This window comes from Chelonia mydas, chromosome 2 (assembly GCF_015237465.2).
Source record: "Chelonia mydas isolate rCheMyd1 chromosome 2, rCheMyd1.pri.v2, whole genome shotgun sequence".
In the NCBI taxonomy this organism is placed as follows: Eukaryota; Metazoa; Chordata; order Testudines; family Cheloniidae; genus Chelonia; species Chelonia mydas.
Window position 1 is genome coordinate 9699998 of NC_057850.1, and position 15513 is coordinate 9715510.

Sequence of the window (15513 nt, forward strand, 5' to 3'; positions counted from 1 at the left end):
ACTTTCAGGGCACTTCGACATCTAGCCCAGGAAGAGTCACCTATAGCTTTGGAAAGATTTGTAGTCAACCACTCCCCTCCTCATGCCCAATGAAATTTCTGTCTTATGGTGGGGCACTGCTATTACCCCAATTTTACAGATGGGAGCGGAGGCATAGCAAGGCTAAATGAATCACCCAAGGTCACAAAGGAAGTCTGTGCTGGAGCAATTGTTCAAATGCAGATCTCCCATATCACAGGTTAAATGCTCTAGCCAGTGGACCATCCTTCCTTTCTCAGGACTGTATGTGCAGGAGGCAGAGCTTTGCAGCAATTGGTCTGAGATAGTTAGGACCCTATCAAATTCACAGCCATGAAAAATGTACAAAGGACCGTGAAATCTGGTCTTGTGTGCTTTACCCTATACTATACAGGTTTCACAGCAGAGACCAGTGTTTCTCTAATAGGGATTCTGACCCAAAAGGGAGTTGCAAGGTTATTTTATGGGGGTCCTGGTATTGCCCCCCTTATTTATGGGCTGCCTGCAGAGCTGGGTGGCCAGAGAGCAGCAGCTGTTGGACAGACAGGCAGGCAGCAGCACAGAAGTAAGGGTAAGCAGCTGCTGGCAGCATCTCTGCCTTCAGAGCTGGGCTCCCGGCCAGCATCCGCGGCTTTCCAGCTGCCCAGCTCTGAAGGTAGCGCTGCCATCAACAGCCGTGCAGAGCTAATGGTAGCAGTACTGCAAGCCCTCCTGCAAGCACCTTGCAAGTCCCTCACGCTTCCTTTTTGGATCAGGACCACTTCAGTTACAACACCATGAAATTTCAGACTGAAATAGCTGAAATCATGAAATTTTTCAAATCCTAGGACCATGAAATTGAGCAAATCGGACCATGAACTTGGTAAAGCCCTAGAGATAGTGGAACAAACTCCCACAGAATCCAGGAGCCACCATAAACCTTACCTCTTTCCATTCCAAGTGCAAGGTACGCTTCCTTCATCTGTCTTCAATAATAAAAACACCCATAGTACCCCATGTAGAACCACACCATGAAGAACTAAACATTTCCATTTTCTCTGAAAGTCTCCAGGCAGAGTTACACCTGGTAACAGGAAGAGAGAATCACAGGACAGATGTTACGTGGCAGCTTACTACTTGCAACAGGGCATGACTCGCCCCTGCAGCACCTCCTGCTGGCCATCTTGGGAATTAGCTCTCAGCCCTTCCAGTCCACTTTCAGCTAGTGGTGTCACAGCTGCCATCACAGCTGTTCCCACTCTTTGGACCCACATCGCTCCCCAGACTGCAGCATCTTCAGGCACAGCCCTCCAGCTGTGCCCCACTCTGCTTTCTCCCCTCCTTCCAGGGGGTCTGACAGTCCTTAGTCCCACCACTTGCCTTAGCAGCCAACTGCAGTCCAAGATCCAGCCCCTTGCCACAGGGGCAAACTGCAGTCTGGATACTGGCCACTCTCCTCATTGTCAACTGGGGTGCAAGGTGGGGAGGCACCACCCAGGCCCACTCGCTACCCTGGTTCCCAACCCAGGGACCCTATAGCCCCAGCCACCTACTGCCTTCCTCCAACCTGCTGCTTATTTTCCCTAGGCCAGTTCCCTCATAGGCCTAGCACTCTCTCAGCCCTGGTAGCAAAGCACCAGCTTGGCAGTGGTCAGCCAGCAGCTCAGCTTGCCCCCCATTGGCGCTTCTTCAGGCAGCCAGTCCTCCACCCTTGCCTTCCAGAGAGAAACTCCCTGCTGTGCTGCTGAGCAGCCCTTTATATATGGCCCTTGCCAGCCTTGATTGCCTGCTCCCTACTGGTGGGCTCAATAAGCCCTTTCCTGATTAGTGGGTTCTGCACAGCCTCCCTGGTGCTGCGTTTAACCCCTTCTTCTCCCTGTGTGAGGCAGCCACCCCACCACACTACCCTACAGGAAGATGCTCAGATACCCAGGTGACTGATGTGATATAGGACCCTGCATAGAACAGACTGGGTGATGTTTTGGCTGTGAGAATTGACATTGCATCAGAAATTCATCTCCTGGCTTCTAGGAACTTTTTCTGTGTAAATAACTCTGCGCTCCTGTTCTTGCCCCTACAGTCCATAGACTGATTCCGATTTCCTGCACTGACTCCTGAAATGAGTGGGGGAAGCCAGTGAAGTTGAAGGTGGAAATGAGGCGATCACACTCCCACACATGCGCAAGAAGGGAGGCAGCAGCCTCCAGCACATGTTGCAGTCTGGAGCGCTGGCAAGCAATAAGTGCCATAGCTTAGGTGAATGCAATGTAATTGTAGTGGTGACAGGCCTAGGATATTAGAGAGACAAGATGGTCCAATAAAAGATATTATCTCACCCACCTTGTCTCTCTAATAGCCTGGAGACGGAGGCTTTTTATTTAAAAACTAGTAGCATTAGGGTTATTTAAGCAGATCCTTACAGACAAGCAGAGAGAGAGACAGTAACAGGAGGCGAGAATGCAGTGGCTGGACAGAGTCACACTGCACCAAAGGCTGTGGTGGGTGGGCGGGCGGGGAGGAGACAAAGACCCAAGACATAGAAACTGGCAGAGATCTTGTTGCAAGACAAGAGAGGGGAATTTTCCAGACCATAAAGTGCAATTAGAACTAGATGCTCTTTCCTCACAGGAGTGAGTCCAAGCTGAGGCCTTCTCCTCAACCCTCCTGGAACTGCCACTTGGTGTTCTCTCCTTGGCAGCGTTTTCTGTTGGCCCATCAGCAGCGTTTCACTGCGAACTCTCTGCAGTGCCAGTGCCCCATGGATTTTGTCCCCAGACTCCAGCCAGGGCCTTCGATCAGGCAGGCCTCAGCTGTTTTGCTTTGGATTGGTTGGAAGGAAAATGACACAGACTCAGTGCCCAGAGGCACATGAATAGCTGTCAGATGGGCTGTGCACTCCTGCATCTGACCTTTTAAGGCAACACTGGATCCCCTTCCTTTGTTTTCCTAAGCCCTTTCTGAAAGGCCAGACCACTGTGTTTTTCCTCCCTTCCTTTGGAAGGGGCTGTATGTGATGAATGAATCAGAGCCCTAGCCCAGACACACTTATGATTTTAAGCCTCATTGTCGTCTGTGTGAGTCTCTTTTGCATAAAAGCAAGATTCACTTCCTCCCTTATGAATGGGGCTAATTCTTCCTCTCCCCAGGGATCCTCCCCTGCCCCCCTTCTCCCTCCCTGCTGTCCATTCACATTATATTGGAATACGAATGTTGTGCGTAAAAGTCATAGTAACAGGGACAGGAAATGCCAGCTCTAGAATAAGACCTCTAAATTCTAGGTTAAAACAGTGTGATTTGGGCTATTTTAGTGCCAGATTGTACCTTGGAGATACTGGTCCAGCCCAGGAATGTTGCAGTATCCCGCTGCCCCAGGGACAGCCCATGAAGGAGCTCCAGGATGTGCGGGAGGTGTGGACATTACCCCCATCCTTCAATGTGGAGCGGCATGTTCCCCAGTCTGCTCCTCCCCTCCCTCGTTGGCATGGTCAGCATACCCAGATGCATTTCTTGAGCACAGAGACTGCAACTGTGCCTGGCCTTGTGCAAGGGCCCCTTGCACCTTTTCCTACCCCTGGGCCATTTCCATACAGGCCAGGGCACTAAAGAGAGGAAATCTTTTTATTAGTTAATGAGCAATTGTTTCTATGATAGTCGCTCAGCACCCTGAGCACTTTTATGGGGTACTTTATAACTGCTCTTCATGAGAACCCACAGCAAGGAAAGCTACCCACGGAATTACTCCACCACCAGGCTGAATGCTAGAGAAGTGAAGCACTGGCAGTAAGAATTCTTCAGGTCTATCTATTCCGCAGCTGGAAGCGAGCCCCCCAGCCTGGGCAGCCAGAGCTGTGCGAGTGGAGCTCACGCTCGCACACTGAAAATAGCTGTATGGGCATTACAGCACCGGCAGAGGCTCAGGCTAGCCACTCAAGCTCAGACCCAGAGGGTTGGGGGGCTTCAGCGTGGGTGGCTATTCCCAGCCTCTGCTTGTGCCACAACATCCGCACAGCTATTTTTAGCATGTTGGCAGAAGTCTGTCTGCCCAGAATGGGAGGCTCGCGCCCAATTGCAACATAGACCTACCGTTAAAGTCCGGGGCAAATGAGCAATGTGTTTGCTAATCACTCAACTATCCAAGGCTTCAGGGAAGAACCCCACCCACTTATCTCCCTGCAGGAAACTGAACAACTTCCCAGTGACAGCCTCGCCAGGCGTACAACATCAGCACACTCCCATTAAACACACTCAGTTGGGCTTAACTCTTTCACGGGTGTTTCATGCACCATATGAACCTAGATACAAGGCTCCCAAACTTTTCCCCTTAACAACTTGCCATGATCCTGAAGGCTATATGAAACTGAACAGATTGCAGTCACCCTTATCTTCACTACACAGGTGAAACCCACCAAGACTATGGACCCCAAAGCTCTGAATCGACCCAAGCAGCCTGACTCTATCACTTACAGTTATCTGTGAGCTCTCCAGGCTACAGCTCTGTATCAAAGATGGGAGGAACCAGGAGCCACATTGTAGCCTCTTCCTGCTGATCTACTCTACCTTATCATGTCATCCACATGTGCCCTTTGCTTCACTGGGAGCCTCCATTATCCATTTGTCCTCTTTTCTTGCATGCACCTTCGTGGTTGCTTCCATGCTGCCCCATGTGTATGGAACACCTTCCCTGAAGTGGGGTATATCTATATGGGAGACCTTTACTGGTAGGACTCCCCTGTTAGGACACTTTTGATTCAGAAATAAAAGTGGCTTTTTTGGACTTAGCTTCCAAAGTGACATAAGCTAAACCAGATAAAGGCCTTCTTATACTAGAGTAAACATGTCTACAGGGGGAGTTATACCAGTATAACTATAGTGCTATACTTTCACACCTACCTTATAGCAGTATAACATCCCCATTTAGACAAGCTCTAAATCCATAAAGCCACTATTCAGTCCTTCAAGTACCTCCTCAAAATCTGCTTCTACCACATTCCCTATGGATGGTGCAATACTGCTAAAGGAGAGTACCTAGAAAGCCAGTAAGGATCGCTGGTATTTATCTGATTTTTACACATACAAAAGTTAGGAAATGGCAGATTTATGGTTGCTTAAGCCCTATGTGTCCATCCTGTACACTGAATGAGGCAGGGTCCTATGGAAAAATATAGGGTGTGTGCTCATGAAAAGACTGTATCATAAGGTAGTCTCCACTGCTCTGATGGAGCACCAGGGGGCGCTCAGGCAGTGCATACACATGCTCTGGTAAGGCTGACACTGGCCAAGCTGTGACCGTTAGTAACCCAGCCTTGCAACCTGTGACACAGAAGGCTAGAAGGAGCTGGTTTTGACCGTCATATAAATACGGATTTAGATCTAATATTATTATCTATTAACTGTTTCCCGCAAACACTTTCTTTGCTACATGGCTCTGATCCTAAGAAGTGCTGAGACACTTCAGAAGTTTCGGAAGTCGTGTGTGCTCAGTACTTCTCGGGACTGGGCCCCATGTCGTTCTGTGTGATGTTTTGTGGCTACGTTTCCTCCCCTCCCTCCCCCACGCTCCCAGCGTCTTATAAAACTCTAGTAAAAACTGTGATTTTGCAGCCAAGATTTAAGTCCCCACAAGATAGGATTTATCATGGAACTAGTGACACCACCTTACCTGCAGGCTAGTGAGCAGCAATGCTTGAATAGTTACCAAGTACTAATAACACTGGGAAACCTTGGCTGTCTATGCCAGAAAAAGCCATGAGCCACGGGATGCAGCCACGGCAGTCTGTACTTTAAAAACAAAAGAAAAAGAAAGCAGCTAATTCAAAATGGTGTAAATAACAGTCATTGCTTGCACTTCTGGAGCACCTAGCACCTAAGTCTCTCAACGTGCTTTACCATTGCATTAGCGAATTGATCCTCCCAACAGCCCTGTGAGGTAAGTGTTCCTAGATACATTTTACAGACAGGAAACTAGGGCTCAGAGCGGGTAAGTGACACACCCCAAGTCATGCAGAGAGTCCGTGAAAGCACTGGCAGTAGAAACCAGGAATCTGGATTTCCCAGTCCTCTGCTCTAACTGTTAGATGACACTACTTCCCAGCAGGCTATCTCTGCGCACAGCTCAAAGGCAGCACAGCTTGCGCTTTCTGTTTGGGCAGGTCCGTCTCTGCAGCTCTGACTGTGGGCAGGGTTTCCCCTTCTGTGTATCTGGTCAATATGATCTGTGTCTAAATGACACCTGGGACTACTTATGGGTTTCTACTTATTGTATTTATTTATTTTTATATACAATATACTTTGTTCCAGCTATCCAACCCAAAGTGGGCTTCCTAGTCATTTATTTAATAACCAAAGCATAAACCAAAATAGTAATTAAGAGATAAACAACCTTAAACTAAAATAGATACCAAAGAGATTAGCCAACGTATACCTAATTAGGGAAAACAATAGATGTGAGACTATCTCCATTTATACCATATTCCTGATTATTACAAGTGAAGTAGGAGGGAGGCACTACTCTCCAGTAATCAGCATAGGGGGCTGTGAGTTGGGAGACCTGGGTTCTAGTCCTAGCTCTGCCATGTGCAACTATGAGCAAGTCACTCCTACAGCTGAGTTAACTTGAAAAACAGAACAGTGTTCCATGAATATTTGTTCCAATGTTTAATTAATCTTACAAAGAGTAGCACATAGGTTTTCTGCAAAATATTTGAATTTTGCTGGTGAAAATGTTGGCAGAAAGAAGATTCACATTCAAACTGAACAATCAAAAAGTGTTAAACTTTTACGCTTGAAGTCTTAGAGAACGTCTACACTGCAATTAAAAACCCGCGACTGGTCCATCCAACTGTGAGGTGGGAGGGTCCCAGAGCTTGGACTGAGACCTTAGCCCAAATGTCTACACTGTGAATTAAACAGCCCCTTAGTCTGAGACCCGTGAGCCCGAGTCAGCTGGCATGGGCCAACCACGGGTGTCTAATTGCAGAGTAGACATACCCTTAGTGTGCTCTTCCAGTCAGGGGACTGGACAATACCATGCAATTATCTGACCAATTAGATCTAATTTTGAATAGTCATAATCAATCCCTAGAACAGACACTGTGAAGAGAGGTTTGTCCAAGCAATATGAGGAAACAATGATCTGCTCGCAGCCATCCAGCCACTATTTAGAGAAAAATAAACTAAGTTTACTGAGTATGCAACTACACTTTGTTAATTTCTCTCTTGGCTTTAGTCGCGAGTTCAGTACCACATTTTGCCCCTGCATTAAGTGACGATGCTAACGTACACTCGTGAAGTTTACACCTTCTGGAAAGTGCATTGAGATCTTACAATGCAAGGCACTATACAACACCTTGTATTTATATAAATGGCAAGTATTTATTAGTTACACTGTAAGCTTTTCAGGGCAGGGACCACCTTCTACTGGGTTTTTACAGCACCTGGAACAACAGGGCCGGGATTGTGATTGAGATTTCTAAACACAACTGTAATAGTACGACTGCTAATTATGCCAACAATAGTATTCACTTGCCATGTCTTGCCAATAGTCACAGAGTGCTGTAAAGAATGTTGTGTACCTCTCCATGAAATGGAAATTGTGTCTCCCCCAACCGTCGGGTTGTGATGTGCCGCTGGGGCTGTGGTACACATTCAAGTGGAACACACTCGGGTGGAATACTCCTTCCACTTCACTGACACGGTATTGTACATGCTACAAAATGTTTCAACATCCTTACATTTTGTCTAAGCCGTCTCCAGCCTGCTGTAGGCTCTCATCCTCTAAGACAGCTGGAGTAAGAGAACATTTTAAGTTTTTATTAGTCACTGGCTGTGAATTATGCATGGATTACTTACTAAATTGAGTATATAATCCATAGTCTATCTGTTGAAGAAACTACACTCAGATGAGCGTAATCCATTCACCTCTTTATGGACCCAAAGCCACTTCCCTCAGATGGTCACAAATCCATGTGTTTCCTCATAGCACTACATTGTGTGTCTGGATCTCTGAGTTAGCTGAAAGATGTACAAAAGCTCATGTAGCCAGTGAACTCTCTAACTACAGATCTGACTAGGCTCCTGGGTGTTACTGAGTCCAGAAAGTGCGTGGAATATGCTGTACTCACACAATTCACTTCTGACTGAAAGTACCAGATGTGAATAATTGGTATGGGCAGGGGAGGGACAGGAAAATGGGGAGGAGGGGAGTCTAAAGCCTCCTATCTTGATAAAAAAATAATCCAGTTTGTTGTGGAATCATAGAATCATAGAATCATAGAATATCAGGGTTGGAAGGGACCCCAGAAGGTCATCTAGTCCAACCCCCTGCTCGAAGCAGGACCAATTCCCAGTTAAGTCATCCCAGCCAGGGCTTTGTCAAGCCTGACCTTAAAAACCTCTAAGGAAGGAGATTCTACCACCTCCCGAGGTAACGCATTCCAGTGTTTCACCACCCTCTTAGTGAAAAAGTTTTTCCTAATATCCAATCTAAACCTCCCCCATTGCAACTTGAGACCATTACTCCTCGTTCTGTCATCTGCTACCATTGAGAACAGTCTAGAGCCATCCTCTTTGGAACCCCCTTTCAGGTAGTTGAAAGCAGCGATCAAATCCCCCCTCATTCTTCTCTTCTGCAGACTAAACAATCCCAGCTCCCTCAGCCTCTCCTCATAAGTCATGTGCTCTAGACCCCTAATCATTTTTGTTGCCCTTCGCTGGACTCTCTCCAATTTATCCACATCCTTCTTGTAGTGTGGGGCCCAAAACTGGACACAGTACTCCAGATGAGGCCTCACCAGTGTCGAATAGAGGGGAACGATCACGTCCCTCGATCTGCTCGCTATGCCCCTACTTATACATCCCAAAATGCCATTGGCCTTCTTGGCAACAAGGGCACACTGCTGACTCATATCCAGCTTGTCGTCCACTGTCACCCCTAGGTCCTTTTCCGCAGAACTGCTGCCTAGCCATTCGGTCCCTAGTCTGTAGCGGTGCATTGGATTCTTCCATCCTAAGTGCAGGACCCTGCACTTATCCTTATTGAACCTCATCAGATTTCTTTTGGCCCAATCCTCCAATTTGTCTAGGTCCTTCTGTATCCTATCCCTCCCCTCCAGCGTATCTACCACTCCTCCCAGTTTAGTAACATCTGCAAATTTGCTGAGAGTGCAATCCACACCATCCTCCAGATCATTTATGAAGATATTGAACAAAACCGGCCCCAGGACCGACCCCTGGGGCACTCCACTTGACACCGGCTGCCAACTAGACATGGAGCCATTGATCACTACCCGTTGAGCCCGACAATCTAGCCAGCTTTCTACCCACCTTATAGTGCCTTATAGTGTGGAGCGAGGATCAACCCCCTGAATACTTTTTAAACTGCAGACACCATCTCAGAAGGATAGAGAGAGACAAAATGGGAAGTAAATATGGGGAAAACACATTTCAGCAGAAACAAGGTCAAGGGAAGGACCATCAGTGGCAAGATCCATAATTAGACCAGAAAGATGCGGGGAACAAAGGAAGTTCATGGGCAAGGATGATACCACCATTGCTTTAAGAACAGAGTTAAGGATAAAACTGGTGGAGCTGGAGATAAAACAAATAATTTTATTTACCAACCCGGCCCTTGCCACCCCCCAAAAAAATCAAAGAAACCCTCTATAAATCATAGAATCATAGAATCATAGAATCATAGAATATCAGGGTTGGAAGGGACCTCAGAAGGTCATCTAGTCCAACCCCCTGCTCGAAGCAGGACCAAGTCCCAGTTAAATCATCCCAGCCAGGGCTTTGTCAAGCCTGACCTTAAAAACCTCTAAGGAAGGAGATTCTACCACCTCCCTAGGTAACGCATTCCAGTGTTTCACCACCCTCTTAGTGAAAAAGTTTTTCCTAATATCCAACCTAAACCTCCCCCACTGCAACTTGAGACCATTACTCCTCGTTCTGTCATCTGCTACCATTGAGAACAGTCTAGAGCCATCCTCTTTGGAACCCCCTTTCAGGTAGTTGAAAGCAGCTATCAAATCCCCCCTCATTCTTCTCTTCTGCAGACTAAACAATCCCAGCTCCCTCAGCCTCTCCTCATAAGTCATGTGTTCTAGACCCCTAATCATTTTTGTTGCCCTTCGCTGGACTCTCTCCAATTTATCCACATCCTTCTTGTAGTGTGGGGCCCAAAACTGGACACAGTACTCCAGATGAGGCCTCACCAATGTCGAATAGAGGGGAACGATCATGTCCCTCGATCTGCTTGCTATGCCCCTACTTATACATCCCAAAATGCCATTGGCCTTTTTGGCAACAAGGGCACACTGCTGACTCATATCCAGCTTGTCGTCCACTGTCACCCCTAGGTCCTTTTCCGCAGAACTGCTGCCTAGCCATTCGGTCCCTAGTCTGTAGCGGTGCATTGGATTCTTCCGTCCTAAGTGCAGGACCCTGCACTTATCCTTATTGAACCTCATCAGATTTCTTTTGGTCCAATCCTCCAATTTGTCTAGGTCCTTCTGTATCCTATCCCTCCCCTCCAGCGTATCTACCACTCCTCCCAGTTTAGTATCATCCGCAAATTTGCTGAGAGTGCAATCCACACCATCCTCCAGATCATTTATGAAGATCTTGAACAAAACCGGCCCCAGGACCGATCCCTGGGGCACTCCACTTGACACCGGCTGCCAACTAGACATGGAGCCATTGATCACTACCCGTTGAGCCCGACAATCTAGCCAACTTTCTACCCACCTTATAGTGCATTCATCCAGCCCATACTTCCTTAACTTGCTGACAAGAATACTGTGGGAGACCGTGTCAAAAGCTTTGCTAAAGTCAAGAAACAATACATCCACTGCTTTCCCTTCATCCACAGAACCAGTAATCTCATCATAAAAGGCGATTAGATTAGTCAGGCATGACCTTCCCTTGGTGAATCCATGCTGGCTGTTCCTGATCACTTTCCTCTCATGCAAGTGCTTCAGGATTGATTCTTTGAGGACCTGCTCCATGATTTTTCCAGGGACTGAGGTGAGGCTGACTGGCCTGTAGTTCCCAGGATCCTCCTTCTTCCCTTTTTTAAAGATTGGCACTACATTAGCCTTTTTCCAGTCATCTGGGACTTCCCCCGTTCGCCACGAGTTTTCAAAGATAATGGCCAATGGCTCTGCAATCACAGCCGCCAATTCCTTCAGCACTCTCGGATGCAACTCGTCCGGCCCCATGGACTTGTGCACGTCCAGCTTTTCTAAATAGTCCCTAACCACCTCTATCTCCACAGAGGGCTGGCCATCTCTTCCCCATTTTGTGATGCCCAGCGCAGCAGTCTGGGAGCTGACCTTGTTAGTGAAGACAGAGGCAAAAAAAGCATTGAGTACATTAGCTTTTTCCACATCCTCTGTCACTAGGTTGCCTCCCTCATTCATTAAGGGGCCCACACTTTCCTTGGCTTTCTTCTTGTTGCCAACATACCTGAAGAAACCCTTCTTGTTACTCTTGACATCTCTTGCTAGCTGCAGCTCCAGGTGCGATTTGGCCCTCCTGATATCATTCCTACATGCCCGAGCAATATTTTTATACTCTTCCCTGGTCATATGTCCAACCTTCCACTTCTTGTAAGCTTCTTTTTTATGTTTAAGATCCGCTAGGATTTCATCGTTAAGCCAAGCTGGTCGCCTGCCATATTTACTATTCTTTCGACACATAGGGATGGTTTGTCCCTGTAACCTCAACAGGGATTCCTTGAAATACAGCCAGCTCTCCTGGAGTCCTTTCCCCTTCATGTTAGTCCCCCAGGGGATCCTACCCATCCGTTCCCTGAGGGAGTCGAAGTCTGCTTTCCTGAAGTCCAGGGTCCGTATCCTGCTGCTTACCTTTCTTCCCTGCGTCAGGATCCTGAACTCAACCAACTCATGGTCACTGCCTCCCAGATTCCCATCCACTTTTGCTTCCCCCACTAATTCTACCCGGTTTGTGAGCAGCAGGTCAAGAAAAGCGCTCCCCCTAGTTGGCTCCTCTAGCACTTGCACCAGGAAATTGTCCCCTACGCTTTCCAAAAACTTCCTGGATTGTCTATGCACTGCTGTATTGCTCTCCCAGCAGATATCAGGAAAATTAAAGTCACCCATGAGAATCAGGGCGTGCGATCTAGTAGCTTCCGTGAGCTGCCGGAAGAAAGCCTCATCTACCTCATCCCCCTGGTCCGGTGGTCTATAGCAGACTCCCACCACTACATCACTCTTGTTGCTCACACTTCTAAACTTAATCCAGAGACACTCAGGTTTTTCTACAGTTTCGTACCGGAGCTCTGAGCAGTCATACTGCTCCCTTACATACAGTGCTACTCCCCCACCTTTTCTGCCCTGCCTGTCCTTCCTGAACAGTTTATAACCATCCATGACAGTACTCCAGTCATGTGAGTTATCCCACCAAGTCTCTGTTATTCCGATCACGTCATAGTTCCTTGACATCACCAGGACCTCCAGTTCTCCCTGCTTGTTTCCAAGGCTTTGTGCATTCGTATATAAGCACTTGAGATAACCTGTTGATCGCCCCTCATTCCCAGTATGAGGCAGGAGCCCTCCCCTCACAGACATTCCTGCCTGTGCTTCCTCCCGGTATCCCGCTTTCCCACTTACCTCAGGGCTTTGGTCTCCTTCCCCCGGTGAACCTAGTTTAAAGCCCTCCTCACTAGGTTAGCCAGCCTGCTGGCAAAGATGCTCTTCCCTCTCTTCGTAAGGTGGAGCCCGTCTCTGCCCAGCACTCCTCCTTCATGGAACACCATCCCATGGTCAAAGAATCCAAAGCCTTCTCTTCGACACCACCTGCGTAGCCATTCATTGACTTCCACGATTCGACGGTCCCTACCCAGGCCTTTTCCTTCCACGGGGAGGATGGACGAGAACACCACTTGCGCCTCAAACTCCTTTATCCTTCTTCCCAGAGCCACGTAGTCCGCAGTGATCCACTCAAGGTCATTCTTGGCAGTATCATTGGTGCCCACGTGGAGAAGCAGGAAGGGGTAGCGATCCGAGGGCTTGATGAGTCTCAGCAGTCTCTCCGTCACATCGCGAATCTTAGCCCCTGGCAAGCAGCAGACTTCTCAGTTTTCCCGGTCAGGGCGGCAGATAGATGACTCAGTCCCCCAGAGGAGAGAGTCCCCGACCACCACCACCCGCCTCCTCCTCTTGGGAGTGGTGGTCATGGAACCCCCAACCTCAGGACATCGCATCTCATGCCTTCCAACCAGCGGAGTCTCCTTCTGCTTTCTCCCCCCAGACATATCATCTGGTCCACTCTCCGCAATGGTACCTGTGGAGAGAACATGAAAGTGGTTAGTTACCTGTGTCTGTGTTACTGGAACCCGGACATTCCGCTTTCTTCCTCTGGAGGTCACATGTTGCTAAGCTTCTTCACTGGCCTCTTGGCTCCTCTGTGCAACCTGCTCTATATCTTTAGAGCTTTGTGCCCCTAGAAGCATATCCTGAGTTTTGTCCAGAAAATGCTCAGTTTCTCGTATGCAACGCAGGGTCGTTATCTGTTGCTCCAGACCTTCAATCTTCTCTTCCAATATGGAGACCAGCTTGCACTTTGTACAGACAAAATCAATCCTGGATACAGAAGAAATAAGTCTGTTTAATCTTGTGCACTGAAAGGTTCAATACAGATAAAATTGAATGGTGTTAATACAGCAGATCTCCTAACTGTGTACACTTTCTGGGTTCCAAACCATTTTTCACAAGATAATGAAAGCCTGCTGGAGGAATACCCATCCTGTCAAGGGAATAGCTTGGCTACTGCCTGGTTATTTAACAGGTCTCAGGCTTGATTCATTCCAACCAGAAGGATAAAGTTTGCCTAGACTAGGGGTCTCAGCAGTGCATGGGGCCCACAAGTCCTGCTCTGATAGGGAGGCCAGGAACTGACTGATGTAGTCCCAAAATGTATGGTGCTAGTTGGGGGCGTGGCCAACACCTCTCAGGTTATGCACCAGTTCCGCGATCCTGCCAGACAACCTCTGTCAGTGGGACTCCTCTGGAGGCTCAATGGCAAGTTAAAGCTGCATTCCCCTAAAGGAAACAGTTCCCACTAGTGCAGAGGTGGGGAAACTACGGCCTGCAGGCCACATCTGGCCCGCGGGATTGTCCTGCCCGGCCCTTGAGCTCCCAGCCAGGGAGGCTAGCCCCTGGCCCCTTCCCCACTGTCTCCCCTCCCCTGCAGTTACACTGCCACATGGGCTGCACAGCTTGCGCCCGCCCACCTCTCAGGCTTTCCAATAAGCCAGTCCTGCTGCTCTGAGTGGCATGGTAAGGGGGCGGGGAGCAGGGGTTGGATAAGGGGCAGGAGCTCCTGGGGGGCAGTCAGGGGATGGGGAGCAGGGGGTGGTTGGATGAGGTGGAGGTTCGGGGGGGCAGTCAGGGAGCAGGGGGCGGTTTGATAGGCATGGAAGTCCTGGGGGGCAGTCAGGGGACAGGCAAGGGGCGGTTGGATGGGGTGGGAGTTCGGGGGGTGGTGTTGGATTGGCGTGGGAGTCCCAGAGGACCTGTCAAAGGGCAGGGGTGTGGAAAGGGGTCGGGGTAGTCCAGGGACAGGGAACAGGGAGGTTGGATAGGGGGTGGATATGTCCCGGGGGGGTGGTTAGGGGCAGGGGGTCCCGGGAGGGGATAGTCAGGGAACAAGGAGCGGGGGGGGGGGGGTTGGATGGGTTGGGGGTTCTGATGGGGGCAGTCAAGGGGCAGGAAGTGGGAGGGGGTATATAGGGGGCGGGGGCCAGGCTGTTTGCAGAGGCACAGCCTTCCCTACCCGGCCCTCCGTACAGATTCGCAACCCCTATGTGGCCCTCGGGCCAAAACGTTTGCCCAGTCCTGCACTAGTGCATCGAGTAGCAATTGCACCTCCATGTCCCACATGCCAGTGGGGGTGAATCAAGGGCTCAGTTGGAAGAGAATTTCCAACTTAGCACAAAGTGTACTGGAACCAAGTCCTGGCATATTTGCTGACACAGAAACCAGTTACGTTTGCATAGGCCAGAAATGAATAATTTATGCCACCTCATGTGAGCTGCAGTTAATCAAATCCCCTGGGCTTATCCACAGTGTCACCCTGGAAACCACAAGTCACTGTTCTTGATCTATTTTAGTGGAGCACTTTTACTGCCTTTTCACTGGTGTCTTGCAGTCTTTGTATTTCCAGGATTTCAAGCTGGTGATAAGTTGCCGGTAACCCTGTGTCCAATTTTCAGTTCATTCGAAGTTCAGTAGAAGGAGGGTGGCCCTTGTGTACTGCGTGAGCTGTTGAGCAGACGTGTGTGGTTTGAGTTGCATCTCTGCCAGACTGTTCGGAGTACTCTAATCTTCGTTAGTCAGTTCGCTTTTAATGTTGCTATCTTTCTGGCCAACTCTGGTCTCAGCAGTGAAGACCACACTGGAATGCCGAAAACAAAGGTCTCTTGTGTACACACACACACACACTTTCTAAACTAAATTTGATTCTGATGGAAGGTGGTGAGGTGACCAAAACACGTAA

At 48.8% G+C, this 15513-nt stretch overlaps 1 long non-coding RNA gene across 1 annotated transcript in view; it reads right to left on the reverse strand.

Annotated features, from left to right (window-relative positions):
- Positions 1-15513, reverse strand: part of LOC119565488 — a 37113-nt gene that overhangs the window by 1141 nt on the left and 20459 nt on the right. The window contains exon 4 of the long non-coding RNA XR_005224161.2: positions 943-1081. This is a non-coding gene — a long non-coding RNA (uncharacterized LOC119565488). The remainder of the gene's footprint in view (positions 1-942; positions 1082-15513) is intronic.